The 14,904-nt window shown below is 37.8% G+C and overlaps 1 long non-coding RNA gene across 2 annotated transcripts; it reads right to left on the bottom strand.

The window, feature by feature from the left end:
- Nucleotides 1–11,628: 11,628 nt before the first annotated feature.
- On the bottom strand, nucleotides 11,629–14,208 carry LOC113287183. 2 transcript variants are annotated; one of them, XR_003329805.1, is made up of 5 exons: nucleotides 13,840–14,208; nucleotides 13,645–13,722; nucleotides 13,476–13,530; nucleotides 12,149–13,315; nucleotides 11,629–11,860 (listed from the first exon to the last, which is right to left on the bottom strand). It is a non-coding gene; the product is annotated as an uncharacterized LOC113287183 (long non-coding RNA). The 2 variants fall into 2 exon arrangements; XR_003329806.1 differs by lacking the exon at nucleotides 13,645–13,722.
- Nucleotides 14,209–14,904: the final 696 nt, after the last annotated feature.

The raw sequence follows: 14,904 nt of genomic DNA, 5'->3' as shown, positions 1-14,904 counted from the left end.
GAACAAACTCCAGTTAGCTTTCTGGTGTTGAAAAACAGCCCTGTTGCGCACTGCCCGTAGCTCCGACTTGATGACAAGATTAGCTATAAGCCACAGATCACGAACCATTTTACTCCTCTCCTTAGCTTCCTTGACAGAAATCACAAGATTAGCATTAGGAACTAAACCAAAAATATCGGCAATCTAGTTCCAAGCACGGCCAGCAAAAGCGCACTGAAAAAGGACATGTTCAAGCGTTTCTTCCGCAACTCCACAAAGGCTGCAGCGGCTGGCAAGATTAATTTTAAACCTGCGTTGAATCACATCATAAGTAGGCAAGCACCACGCAAAATTTCCAATTTTGAGCAGCAAGAGTAGGGTGAATTTCCTTTCGCCATAAAAGAGAAGCACCATCAAACTTGGCATACTTCTGACGAATCAGTTCCTTGGCAGATTGAACTGAGAAGTCACCTTTATAGTACGGCATCCAAATCCGAGAGTCATCTTCACCAGAAGGAGTAGGCAGCTGATTGACGTTAATACCAGCAGCAAGCATTCTGTCCAAATGCTTAGTTGGAATGTTCCAATGCCCATCAGTCCAAATATCACTCACCTTCACGTTTCTGTCCAGGTTATAATCATTAAGAATTTCAGCAATGCACTTGTCCGAGTGCCATGCCTCATAATAGAGAGAAGTATCTCTTCCATCCCCTAATAGCACCTTAGTGTTAGATTCAACAATCTTATACACTTTCTTATACCCGGAAGAATAGAAGATTTAACCCCATAAGCTTTAATACAACCATTCCTACCCAAAAAAATGACACGAAGAAAACCAGCCCATTTCTTCTTAGAAGTACGAACATTCCACCAAAGTTTCATGATAAGAGCATCATTCATAATAGACAAACGAGTTAAGCCAAGGCCCTCCTCCTCAAAAAGACAACAAACTTTGTCATAAGCTACTACCACTGCACGACTGACATTAGAATCACCCGTCCAAATAAAATTCCTTATGTCCCTTTCACATTGCAAAATAAATTTGCGAGGCCATTTATAAATATCCATGTTGTGAATAGAATAGCTAGCAATGACAGATTTAACAAGCACAATACGATCATTAAAAGATAAAGAAAAACCCTTCCAACCGGTTAGTTGAGATTTTATCTTTTCGACCACATTAGAAATATGGCGATATCTAATCGTACCTGGCATAATTTGAACTCCCAAATATCTGTCAGGAAAGGTGGCAACCGTCATCCCAAAGAAATTAGCAAGGTAAGTACTCCTACTCAAAGAACCACCTCCATAATAAATTTTGCTCTTTTTCCTACAAACCGTTTAACCAGAAGTTGTTTGGTACTTGCCCAATAAATCCACAAGGTTATTAAGACTTTTTAAATTTCCTTTACAAAAAATCATAATGTCATCAGCAAAGAAGAGATGAGTAGGAGAGATATGATGTTATTTGTAGATAGTGGTAAAAAGTGATTCGATTCTCGAACTTGTGAAGGATAACTTTAGACTTAAATAGAAAACTAAATAGAAAACTCGCTAATAATTATAACAAACACCGACAAAGTTGGTATCAATATTAAAATAACACTGAGGCTAAGATTCCACTATTTTCCAAGTTCAAAGTGATTTGGTCCAAATATTTATATTCATGCAATTTTCTCGTTTAATCTGATTCTAAAATATTGCAACTAATAGATTTTTAAAAGTAATAATTGTAAATACCAAGTATGAAGCATCAAGAGTCTATAAACTAAGCATACTCCATCAAAATAGATCACAATCACTCAAATAAAAATCATATTCAATAATAGTTCAAGGAAAATAATCATAATAATAATTGCAATAAATTAAATAAAATAGATTGTACCGCTTTTTGTTAGAAAAATAGCTTCCTCTATCGCCTCAGCAATGGGGTTTAGCTCCTCATATTATTCACGTTCTCAAAATAGGTGTTTATAGCTCAAAAGTGTGAAAAACAAGAGAAAACTAATAAAGCAGACAGTTTGCAACGCTAGAAAGGCGTTACAAACAGACTGTTACAATGGGTTTTGAACTGTTACAGAGAAAAGATGACAAGCTTGTGATATATGAGATCTGTTGAACAGCGATACTTCTGTTGTGTTGTTTGAATAAGACTACCTCTGCGACTGTCCTCCTCTGTCCAATTTTCTTCAGCTTCTCTTCTTCACCAGCAGCAGGTGAATATTCCTGCAACTTCACCTACGCTTCTCTGCTCCGATTTTATCGACCCCAAACTCTAGACAACCCTCTCTGAGTCGAACCCCCTCTATTTATATACCATAGGTCATATGAATCCCGAGAATATCTTCCTTTTTCTTCTCTCCCAAGTTCCGTAACTTCCTGCTGTTTTCTTTACTTTCACGCCTCTCTGATTTGGTTAAAACTCTTCAAAACAGACAGTAAAATCTCTCGAGAATATATCCTCTCTTAAATTCACACGTACCTTCCCTTTAATGAACAGGAATTCCCGGAAATATGCTAACTTCCTGTTTTACCCAACTCGAAGATATTTCCTTCTATTTCTCTTCTGCACGCGTTAAACAGAGTTTGGGCCCTTCTAAACCTTTTCTTATTCGAAAGATACGAATCCTGGAGGAATATATCTTCTTCTTGTTGCACGTAATTCCCATATTTAGACACATAAAAATCTCGAGACTTACCACTATCTGTTTTGCGTCAAATCAATAATCATACCTGTTTAATCGAACAAAACTCCTATGTTATCCATGTTCATCACTAACAGGCCAAAATAAATCCATTCCCGTAAAAATCTCTTGTTATATCTCTTCCAAATCCAAACCAGCAAATACGCAGAGAGCTGTAACCATTTTCCCGCCAAAGTTAATTTTTCAAACGGAGAAAATGACCTCCCCCTATCCAGACTTGGGTGCATATAGCAGTGAGGTGCCCCTTAGTAATTGAAGTGCCCCTTATCCAAACTGAGGATCCGAATAGTAATTTTCTCCCACGAGCGCAAATACCACTTTTCGAGCCAATTTTCCCGCAAAGCTTATTTCTCCAAAAACACCTACAAAGACATAAAATAACCAAATAAGTACAGAATCGAGCACTAACAATATATATAGTTGAGATCAAAATAGACACATAAATGCATCTATCAGATACCACCTCTTGTGACCATGTGAGGCATCTTCTTATCACGAAAAAGCTTGGTAATATTTCTGCTAAGAACATCCTCAATCAAGACAAAAATCAATGGAGAAAGGGGATCTCCTTGACGCAAACCTCTATTAATTTTGAAATAACCCTCCGGACTGCCATTCAAAAGAATAGAGATTCTAGCAGAATTCAAGATATTAAGAATCCAAGAGCGCCACTTCTCAGAGAAACCATATCTACGAAAAACTTCCAACACAAAAGCCCAACTCACCGTATCAAAAGCCTGAGAAATATCAAGCTTGAGGCTAATATTACCATCTTTGCGCTTAAGGTGAATCTCATTAACCATTTCAGAAGTCAAGCTAATATTTTCATGGATATTATGCCCTTTCAAAAACGCTACATGTTCATCAGAAACAAGATTATAAAAGACACTGCCTAGCCTAGTAGCAAGAATCTTAGTAAAAATTTTAAGGAAAAAATTACTAAGACCAATAGGCCGAAAATTACGAAGAGTATTTGTACCTCTCACCTTGGGAAGCAAAATGATTAGGCTTGAATTGATTCCATTAGGGATATGACCAGTCTCCCAACAAAAAATAATAGCCTTAATCAAGTCATCTTGTATAATATCCCAGCAGTGTCGATAAAAACAATCCGAAAAACCATCTGGACCTGGAGCACTGTCAGTACCTAAATCAAAAACAACTTGTTTGATTTCATCCGGGGAAGGAATTATGTCCATGGAAAGACTCTCCTCATCCGAAATGCTAGGATGCTCATAATCAAATAAGCTAAAATCATAGTCCAACTCCTGGCCATTGAACTTGTCTTCATAATATTGCACAACATGATCATGCAATTGGTCATAGTATGAAATAGTAGCACCAGCAGCATCTACCAATTCAGAAATAGTATTAGCACTCCTTCGAATACGAATTCTATTATGAGAGAAAGTAGAATTGCTTGAACCCTCCACAAGCCATTGATTTATAGATTTTTGTTTAAGCATCGTGTTATGCTGAAGGCGCGTTTCACTTAGCTTAGACAAAGCATCTTTCATAAAGTTAAGATTAGTAATATCATTAGGATTTTCATCCGAACGAAGAGCAGCAGCTTCAACCCTCAATTGATCTTGCTTCAACCGAGAATGAATATTACCAAAAACCATAAGATTACATTCTTTGATCACACCTTTAAGTCTCTTCAATTTATAAGAAAATATAAAATCAAGAGACCCATGAGCAGGCATGTTCCAACTTTCATTGACCATACGAAGGAAATCAGCGTGCAAAAACCATATTTTCTGAATACGAAAAGGAGCTCTCTTAGGTCTTGGAACAGCAAAAGGATAACCCAAGAGAGTTGAATGGTCAGAAACTTCTCTAGGAAGAGATTTACACCGCCAATTCTCAAACCTTGTAAGCCAATCAGTACTAATAACAACACGATCAAGTTTACTAATAATTCTATCAGTACCCGATTGGCCATTAGTCCAAGTGAATTTTGTACCCAAAGAATCCACTTCAAAAAGATTATTGTCATCTAACCACTCTGAAAATTCATTGATAGATGAAGTTCTTGGCTCAAGACCTCCCTTCTTCTTATCAAGACGAAGAATACAATTGAAATCACCCATAACAAGCCATGGAGTAACATCATCTTGACTATTAAGTTGCTGCCAAAGTTTTCTTCTAGTAGTTTGAACATAACTAGCATGAACAAAAGAAATATGAACTCCTTAAACCTCAATAGTAATGGCTTGTTTACTCCTATTGATTATAGAAGGTCTTATTGAATCCAAGTAACAAACCCAAATATTAGCAATACTATCAGCAGTAGCATTATGAATAACACGAGGAAAAAAACTTTCAAGTTGAAGTTTGTTGCCAAAAGCAACCGAGCAGTGTACCTTTGGTTCCGCAAGACAAAAAATTTCAGGCTTGAAATCCCTTATTAACTCCCTAAGTTTACATTGAGCTGCCTCACGAGCAACTCCATTAATATTCCAAAAGAGAACCGCATAATTAAACCTTGGGATTTTGAGGTTTAGTTAACTTTACTTGATTAGAAGTATTTGAGGAGGACTTGAGCCTTGGTGAAGAACCATTCCTAGCACGGATTCCCAATTCAGTTTCATCTTCCGAATCAGACATAACATCATTATCTTTCAAAGCAGTAATTCTGTTTTGAAGAGCTATCAACTGTTGCTGCTTAGTACGTTTAGCCACTTCATCAACCATATTAATATCACGGAACTGATTATTAGAAGATTCTCCCACAAATTTTGCACCCAGGATGTTAAACTTGTTGTGAGATACATATTCATAACTAGTTTCAAGAGCGTCACACACCGGTGTTGGCAAAGATGATAAAGGAATCCTACCAGGATTTGGAAGTTTAGTTCTAGCCAATTCAACATTCCCACCTGGCTTAGTATTCAAAGCAGAAGTACTCATCGACTTTGCCTTGGTAACTAATACTGAATGCATTGGTTTAGCTTGTTTGGCTCTTTCAAACTCAGCTAACGCACTATGAAAAACAGCTTCGGATATAGCTAAATCATCTTGTAACTGTTGTTCCTTCTCAACAGTGCCTCCAACACTCACAACTTCATGTTAAACGATATGTTGAGATGAACTTTTTTTGTTTCTCCTACCATTCTTCTTACTAGTTGCAACTTGTCATGCCGAGTTTTGGTCTCCTTGATAAATAACAAGAGATGAAGCTGACTGCGACGCGTTCACTAAAGAACCAGCTTGCTGCGACGCGTTAACAGTACCAGCTGAAGTACCATCTTGCTGAACTTGCTTAACATGTTTTTTTCTTCATTCCGAGTCTGAGCGACCAACAATCTTGCACTTAGAACAGTACTTAGGTTTCTTTAGGATTTCAAAAGGCTGCCAAAAGTTACGCCCGCCCATCTCAACATGAACAGAATCAGAATTGAGCTTTGAAAAATCAACATCAATCAAAACCGAAGCATAATGACCATATTCATGGTTTAGGGTTCTTTTATCAAACACTATAGGTGTTCCAAGTGATTTACCTAAAGTTAAAAGAGTCTTCTCAACCCACATCTCAACTGGTAGACCTGGAAACTTGACCCATACGGTAGAATGGGATGAGCATTGTTTGTCAGCATCAAACCCTGGGTACCATTCTATCAAATGTAAGGGTTGTTGATTTACAATCCATGGTTCTTTGTTTCCATCTCTATAAACCTTAGCTTTGTCTTCTTGAGTAGATAACTTGATTAGGAAGAAATCAAGTTGTTCGTAAAATCAGTAAGTTTAACACCTTTAAGATCCAACATCTAATGAGACTGAATCTCCATATTTGACAGCCCTCCTCATAATAATCATGAGGGATTACTACCGCTGGCTTTCCGTCTTTGGTAGTAGGGTTTGGAAGAGAATTGATATCAATAGCCGTACAAACATGATTTTGTTTGTTTTTTTCCCATAACAAGTTCAGCGAAAGTTAATTTTTGATGACCTAAATCACCAACGGACTGTTCACCCATCTTGATCCCCCAAGTGATGAATCAAGATGGAGCACGGAAAAAAAAGGTTTTTGAAAAAAGCAAAAACTCCCAAAATCGCCAGAGCAAAAATTAGGAGAGAGAAAAGTCAATAAAATCAAACTATAACCACTCTTCCGTTTCGTGGTTGTTCCTTAAACTATTGATTAACATAGAAACATATTTCGTGCTATGTCAGCATATAGCTAGACTCTGATTGAAGCGACGTGTTGGCATCATCACACTAGAAACCTCCATGTACAAACCTTTTACGGATCTCACCCTAATTCAAGAAGAAACAGGTAACTTGAATCAATAGAAAAAAATCTTTGTAGCAGGCTTCTCAACCAAATAGTATTTGTCAAGCCCATAACGTAACAGGCTTTTTCAAGGAAATTCATAATTGAACAAGATTCCCCATATCATGGAACGCCTTTTGTTTCACGGATGGTGATTGGCGAGGCATGTACTTTGTTGTTCGAAATCTTCTGTACCACTAACCCCCTCCGTCAATCCACTCTTGCATTTCGAGGACCCGTACACAATAACATCTATAGATTATGTCAAGCTCCTTTACCGAATTTACATAGGTTATACCTCTCAATTAAGAACAGGAGTGGATAACGCAAGGAATTCCAATATCTTGATGCTTGCTCCAGCTGTTTACAAGATAACTAGTGTTGTTCTTCTTCTACTTCCAAACGGACTTTTTGATCAATGATAATAGAGGTTAGGGGTACATGAATTATTTCGCAGCTTGATGTAGGAGGGGGTTCTATCAAGCTTTGGAACAAGGCTTTCCCTTGTTGACACTTATGGACATTGGTTGTATGAAGAAGCTGAGGATTTTGAGGAATAGGATAACGAGGATGGAGAAGAAGTTTTGTGAGAATGATAATTAGGATGGGATAGTTTATGACGGTGATTCGGATGACCCCCTCGGAACAATAGACACAAACATATCCTTCAGAACCCCAGCGATCTCTATATGAACTCTGCGCAAACTTATCATCGGTCATACGATCGATAATAACTGATATGAGCGATAAATCAACACGGTAGTATGAGCGATAAGTCATGCGGGAGGAGCAATTGATTTCCGATGATCCAATCGTGTCCCCCGTATGACTTATCGCTGATATTCCCGCCATGAGTCTATGACTAATGGTTGATATTCCCGTTGTTGTCCTGTACACCAAAAGGACTTACGGGTCATTACGAAGTTTTTTTTAACCCCTAACGGTATAGAGTTCCTCATTTCGTCAATATGAAATGGCACGTCCGTACGACATCAATATTAGAAAAATCCCGTCCCGACTGAACCATTACAACTATGAAAAACCGTAGATATTTGAACGATAATCAAGAGAGAAAACTAATGCATTAATCAAGCACAAGTTATGGATTTAAGACTACATCCTTAACCAATAATAAAGAAATTAGCTACTCATAGCTATTGGATTCATCATAATATTATAAAAATGATGAAAATGAAAAATGAAAGCAAACCCTATTAGAATCGCCACTTTCCTACAAAGCTCCCAGTAATAAAAAATACCTAATATCCAAAGTTGTAAAAAAAAACTTTCCTTTTTTATAGTTTTTTTCCTTTCCAAAACTAGATCCAATATCCAAAGTCCAATAATAAGATGTCTACCAAGCCCATATGTGACGAATACATATGTGACGAATGCCCAAGTGAAAATGTGTCCCAAAAGTAGTCGCCGGAAAACTGGTAAAGAGGCCGGAACTTTGCCGGAGAATGGTCGGAGAAGTAGTTCAGGTGACCGGCAAAGTCCATCTGGTCACCGATCAAATGAGTCAACTCGGGTCAACTCAGAAGTCAGACCTGAGTCAGGGTCTGAGTCACCTTGGCCTAGGCCATTTGCAGTGTGCACAGGCCATGCCTCAGTCAGGCGCCATGATCGGGCACCATTCCTTCTAAGCCTTCAGTTGTGCATTTCTTCACAGCTGCAACAACAGACATCTCAACACACTTTCACAGATTCACATCCCATGAGTAACTTCATAGCCACCTTGTTTCAGCTAACAAAAACCATTCTGCACTTGCAATTACTCAGCATCTCAACCCATGCTCTTGACTGCAACAGTCATAACTTGCAGTTCACCTCCATTGCAGGTACCACATGCTCCATTCATTCCATTGCTGCAACACAGCTGTAATGTATCAGCATCACTGCCTGCAGTATCACCACTTCTGCCTCAGACTCACTACTCAGTTCAGTTCTCCTAGCATTCTCCAACAGCAATAATTGCGGCAACACAATATTTTCCATTTCCCAGCATCAACACATATACTTCAACCATCCATTTCAGTCCCTTGCCAGTATCTTCTCAGCTCAAGAATGAGCTCTTAACCTTTCAAACACTCGGCAACATCTTCCTTATGTAGCTTCAGCTCAATTTCTGCGGCTCAAATCATTCCTCTCCTTTGTTGTAGCCCTGCAACACAGCCACACTACCACAACACAACCTGCACCTGCTATTCTCATTCAATCTCCACCTGTACACAGAATCACATCTATGACAGCTGCATCTCAGTACCGCAATACTGAGTTCTCAGACTCAGGCCGCAACTGACCTCATATCCCTGATTCCTTCACCAGAGCCGCAGCTCCAACTTGGACTGCACCTGCAATTGCTTGCAAAAACAACAGCTTCATTCTTCCAATGCAATAATCCTACACATTCATCTAACTTCTCAGGCATTCCTACTTCACTTCAAACCAACAGCTCCCTTGAACAATTCTCTGCATTATATCTCAAGGCCAACACCAATTCCATTTATCCATGCAGCTCAACAGTAGCATCACTGCACAGCCAACTCAATACCAACATTGCACCTGCAACATAGCTCCATCTGCCATACTCTTCCCTGCAAACCTCAGTTACTCATCACACACCCATCACACACCCATCACATCCACCAAAACCCATTAACAACTGCATCTCATAACTGCCAACTGCACAACCAATTTCTCCTCTAAGCCTTCACAACAACCCAGTCTTCTATGTACTGTTCCTTCTCCTCCTCATCCATCCAAAGCCACCAACTCAACACCATTAAAGCCACAACACCATCTCTAACTGCAGCTGCTCTTGTCAGTTCAGCCATGTCCTAACATACATCTAGAGCATTCATTCACTACCAATTCCAGTTCCATCCTTGCTTTGTAATTCAGTTCAACATCACCTGCAATAACCCACCAACAGCTGCAATCATGTCCTGCAATATCCACAATTTCAGCTAGTTCATATTCGTCTAAGCTCATTCTGTAGCTTCAATCATTCCAGATTCAGTTCCCTGCAAGCATTCACAGCCAAAACCCCAACTGCAGTTCCATATTGCAACCAACACAAGTTCTAGCAACACCAACTTCAGCTTCATAACTGCCTCAATTTCTTCATTGAATCTGAGCCAAACCCATCCTTAATTCATCATCGTAATCTCCTTAACTGCAACAGCAACCACCAGATTCAATTTCTTCTCATCCAGCCTCAAACTGATAATTTCTTCTCGGCTTCATCTGATTTCAAAAACCCACTTCATCTCGCCCTGAATTTCTTCATCCGCAGATTCACAGTTAACAACAACTCAAACTCAGAAACATCTTCAATTCGAGCATCAAATTCCTCCATCTGCAATTCGTGTTCATCTCCGTTAATCATCATGAACCCATTCTTCTCAAAGCTCAGAACCCTAATTTCACCATATTGAATTCGTAAATCACCAGGACCTTTCTTCCATTATTCCATCTCGATCCAGGTTCATCTCTTCATAGCTATCAGCTACAACTGCAGCAGCTCTCTTGCAATCATCCATGGCAACACCATCTCTGAAATCAACAACATCAACCACCTGCAACTTCAATTAACAAACCCATCTTCATATTCCAAACTTCATCTATGGCGGCACCACCAGATCTCAATCTCAGTTCAGGATACACCAGATTGCTTCATGAATCGAACCCATCTTCATTTCTGGCAACAGCAACCTTTAGCATAACACCAGATTCGAATTCACATCAAACCTAACTTCAATTACAGCAGATTCATTTTCAATCTCCCCATGAATTCTCTCTGAACTGCAGCCGCCATCCTCTCTCGGTTTTTAGGTGGAAAGAAAAAGGAAATGATGAGAAAATGATTTCTCACTGAATTCTAGGGCTTGTGTAATAGAACGGATGCAACCACCCAAGTGAGGCAGATAAGGGGTGCCTAGATTTTCTTAGACCTGACATCTATTCTGTTTTCTTGCTCAACTGTCGGTTGAGCGAAACTGACAGTTCATTCTTCACCTCCTTCTTGCGACCTTAGCCAGCTCCATGTATCATTCGTCTGTGAATTGACTTTTTTGCGTTTTACGCTCCAAATGGACAATCTCTCATTCTTTTGCTCCAAATGACTCCAAAGTACCTAAACACTCAAAAGTGAACATAAGATACATATTTTACAAAAGAAATAGCAAAGAAAGCATAAACAATAGATATGAAATCAAGGTGTTTTAGACACCTATCAGCAACCAAATACTATTAACTTAAACGCGATGAATTCTAACATATATTTTAAAATGTACCTAGTGTTAAACCCGAAAGCCAGTGAGATAATGCAGCTATTTTGCTCAGTGATCAGTTGTAAAGGCTAATGGATTGCATCAAGTCTACATTATATAAGGTGCTTAGCGTCTCATGATGTCCAATTAATATCCTGAGTGTGACGAACGGCAGGTTTCAACATTTTTGTTTATGCTAATACTCGCAACAGTTTGCACCTTCTAATATACTCTTGCATTTCTAATAAGACCAAATTAATAAATACGTCAGTACTCGATTATACTAATAAGCACTCACTGGGCTTCAAAAAAAAAGGTGCACTGTAATACATTCGTTTAAAAACCAATCCACCAACTACAATAACGTATATTAAAAAAAATTAATGTGAACGCATAAGAAACATTTCCCATGGGATTATTCCCTATATGCCTTTCCTTATTATTCCAATCTATTTGCGATTGTATAAGTCATTCTAAAAAATAATTAAACATCTCGAATTTTCTGCCTTTGACAAATCAATCCATCTTGATTCCCACTGCATCACAACACAACTAAAGAGACTAACAGTGTGGCATAATAATTGAGGACCTTGAGTCAATTACTCATTGTTCTTTTATGATCAGCCCTGCAAAATGGAAAAAAAAAATGAATCTGAGTATTTAATTCATAGGGGTCTATTGACAAAATCATATCTGAAATTACTGAATGAATTTACAAAAAAAAAAAAAAAAAAAAAAAAAAAAAAAAAATCTTTGCACTATATTTTTAATTTAGGTCTTTAAAGCATCTATGCATATAAGTATCACCTGGTTAGGTTTTAATTTAAAAACCAAATATAAGAATTCCCATACCAAAATAATCAGAGAAATTGAACAAATCCTAAACCTTGAGTTGTAGAGTGATTAACCCTTACCTGCAGAATAACCTTCAGTTGTAGAGTGATCTGCAACTCCATTATTTTCTAAAATGAATATAAGCAAATTACAAACACTAACCACATATTAGTGGTAACCATAATAATAAGATCCTTGATTTCCCACTCATACAAACACTGCCAAATCATATAAATTAGGATCAGCAATAGAGCTATATATAAAAAAGAATATATGTCATCACCTTTGTGGATTTGTAAACAAAGCTCAGTGTTTACAAAATTGCTCGGGTTACTGAATGTCAAAATAGCTTGTGTTTTCTTTGTTTTCACATGAAATCACAAAAGCCATCCTAATATTCAAAACTTAATGGTTAGCAACACCAAATTTTAGAGCAACAAATAAAACAATTATGAATGAAGAAGTGTAAAAATTACGACTTTGATCATTTTTCTTTAACAGGTATATATCGCACATCAACTACCTACTTTACAACATTAACCTTAAAGAAAGTGTTTCGACCTAATTTAATCAAGCAAGTGTGCTTATATAGTTTTACAAAACATACTTTTTCATCCATGACTTCGAAATATCAGCTGCCTAAGTATCCACCAACTTATTCATAAATTTATGCTTATGTACCTGATAAGACTGCAAGGTCTTTTGCATTCAACCCCTTCAATGCCAATTGAGTGACATTGAAGAACGGTGGTGGTAGATGTGTAAAAGCATCTCCAATAGTCGATACTCGCCCAGTAAGTACATTCCACCATGGTCCTTTAATTTGTATAGACTTTTAAAAAAAAAAACACTATTTAGACTATGTGTATGGATCAGTCTGTCCATTATTGTTAATTAGTTACCATAGCTACCGAATCTCTTGCAGACAATGCTAGCTAGTGCACATGAAACAACATGGAACACTTTTTTCACTGCAGCCTTTGTAGCATCAATAATACTGAAACCTCTTAGGGATATCCTAGAAATTGCAGCTTTCTCAGTTTGATTTGTGCTTGTCCAATTAAGAAGAATTGAACCATCACAACCTTGTATATAAACAAACATAAAAAGATGCATCTAATAGATTTCATAGGCAGTGTTTCATAACTTGGGCAGCGCTTATTCCATCACAAACAATTAACATTAATAAAGCTGCATCTAATAGATTTCATACCTACGATACCAATGGAAGAAAACCATGGTTCCACCTGCGAAAAAGCAATAAGGAAAATATTAATTAAGAGAATTGTTTATTTTTCTCTTAAGAAAAACTATCAATTGTCACCAGGACAATTATCTTCATATACCACGGGCAAAAAAAAACCTAGAATTTTGACCCAAGAACTTGAAGCACCACTAAAAAACAACCTGAGCTGCTTTTGAAGGAGATTAAACAGACTACCGAATGCACTTTTTACGATACCTGCAAGTCAAACCACAAACAAAAATATGGATTTAGCAAAAAAAAAAAAACCACAAACAAAAATCAGTGAAACATCCATGCCTTCTTCCAGGACATAATTCTTTAAAATCATACCAAATAAAACTGATTCTGATTCTTTAATATCCTCGAGTTATGGTAATTATTGTTCTCATCATGACGAAGAAGTATTTACTGTTTCCATCATCATTCCAACAAATTAGAAAGGTGAAACAACCATGTAGCACATACATGCAGAAGAATATAACCTTTTAGAATGAAGAAGAACCACTTGTATCCAAATAGCATTACCTGGTTACGACAGTTTTAGCAGCATCTTTAGTCACTGATGGAAATCGCTGATCTATTGATATGCTTCTCATTACAATACCCCTACGCAAATATCAATGCTAGCTCGATGAATCTTCAGACAGGAGTTCTACCACAGCTTCGCCCTTCTGAGAAGAAACTACCATTCAAATCAAAACTGAAGGGGGGTGTCCATTAGGCCTTAGGGCTAAATTTTTGAAACCTCGGAATATTTCTTGTGTGGTTGTAGCGGAGAGGAGAAGGATTGGAAAAAGATAAACGGGCTAGTTACTTCTTCGTACAGATACTAATGTTGTTAGGGTTGCTCAGCGAAAGAGACCAAAAAGAAGAAGAAACCATGCCTATCTCGCTGAGCAAAAAGAATAAATAAGCCGAAATTTTGTTAACCTAGTGACCCACCTCTACACACATGATATTACCTGAGTCTTTCATAGCCGTTCAATGGCTACTCCATCCGGAGCTTCCCGACCTTTGGATTGGGCCTATATTAAACGACGTCCGTCTGATAGCTTTTGTCATCATGGAGACAAACACCATACCTTTTTGTAACAATGATAATAAACATAGCCGAAGTTAACCAACTAACGGATTCAACTCCTCGAAACTTTCGCTACGTAACTCTGATTTGTCTCTGAAACTGAAAGTGGGAACGGGTGTGCACATCATCCCTAAAAGGGGTGCCCAGTAGAAATAACATTTAACTTTTAAGTAATCATTGGAATGATTTGGAAAACAATTCATGTTTTCCCAAAACACTAAAAGACAACCAATTCACAGAGATGAACAATCATGTATATGGAACCAACTCATTCTTCAAACAATGTATAATACCGAGTGCCAAATTCCACACCTAATAATAATATTGCGTGCCAAATTCTACACCTCATAAGCATAAAAGCTGAAAGTAAGTAGGATAAATGAAGGAGCAATATCCTATATACCACAGATGGAAAATCTCATTTTCCAAGCATTCAAATGGAAATTCTTATTTCCCAAACAATTCATAGAGACAAACAAAGCATTACAGCTCCTTTCCAAACCATGGAA

Source organism: Papaver somniferum, chromosome 6 (assembly GCF_003573695.1).
Source record: "Papaver somniferum cultivar HN1 chromosome 6, ASM357369v1, whole genome shotgun sequence".
Classification (NCBI taxonomy): Eukaryota; Viridiplantae; Streptophyta; class Magnoliopsida; order Ranunculales; family Papaveraceae; genus Papaver; species Papaver somniferum.
This window is presented reverse-complemented; position numbering and strand designations above follow the sequence as displayed.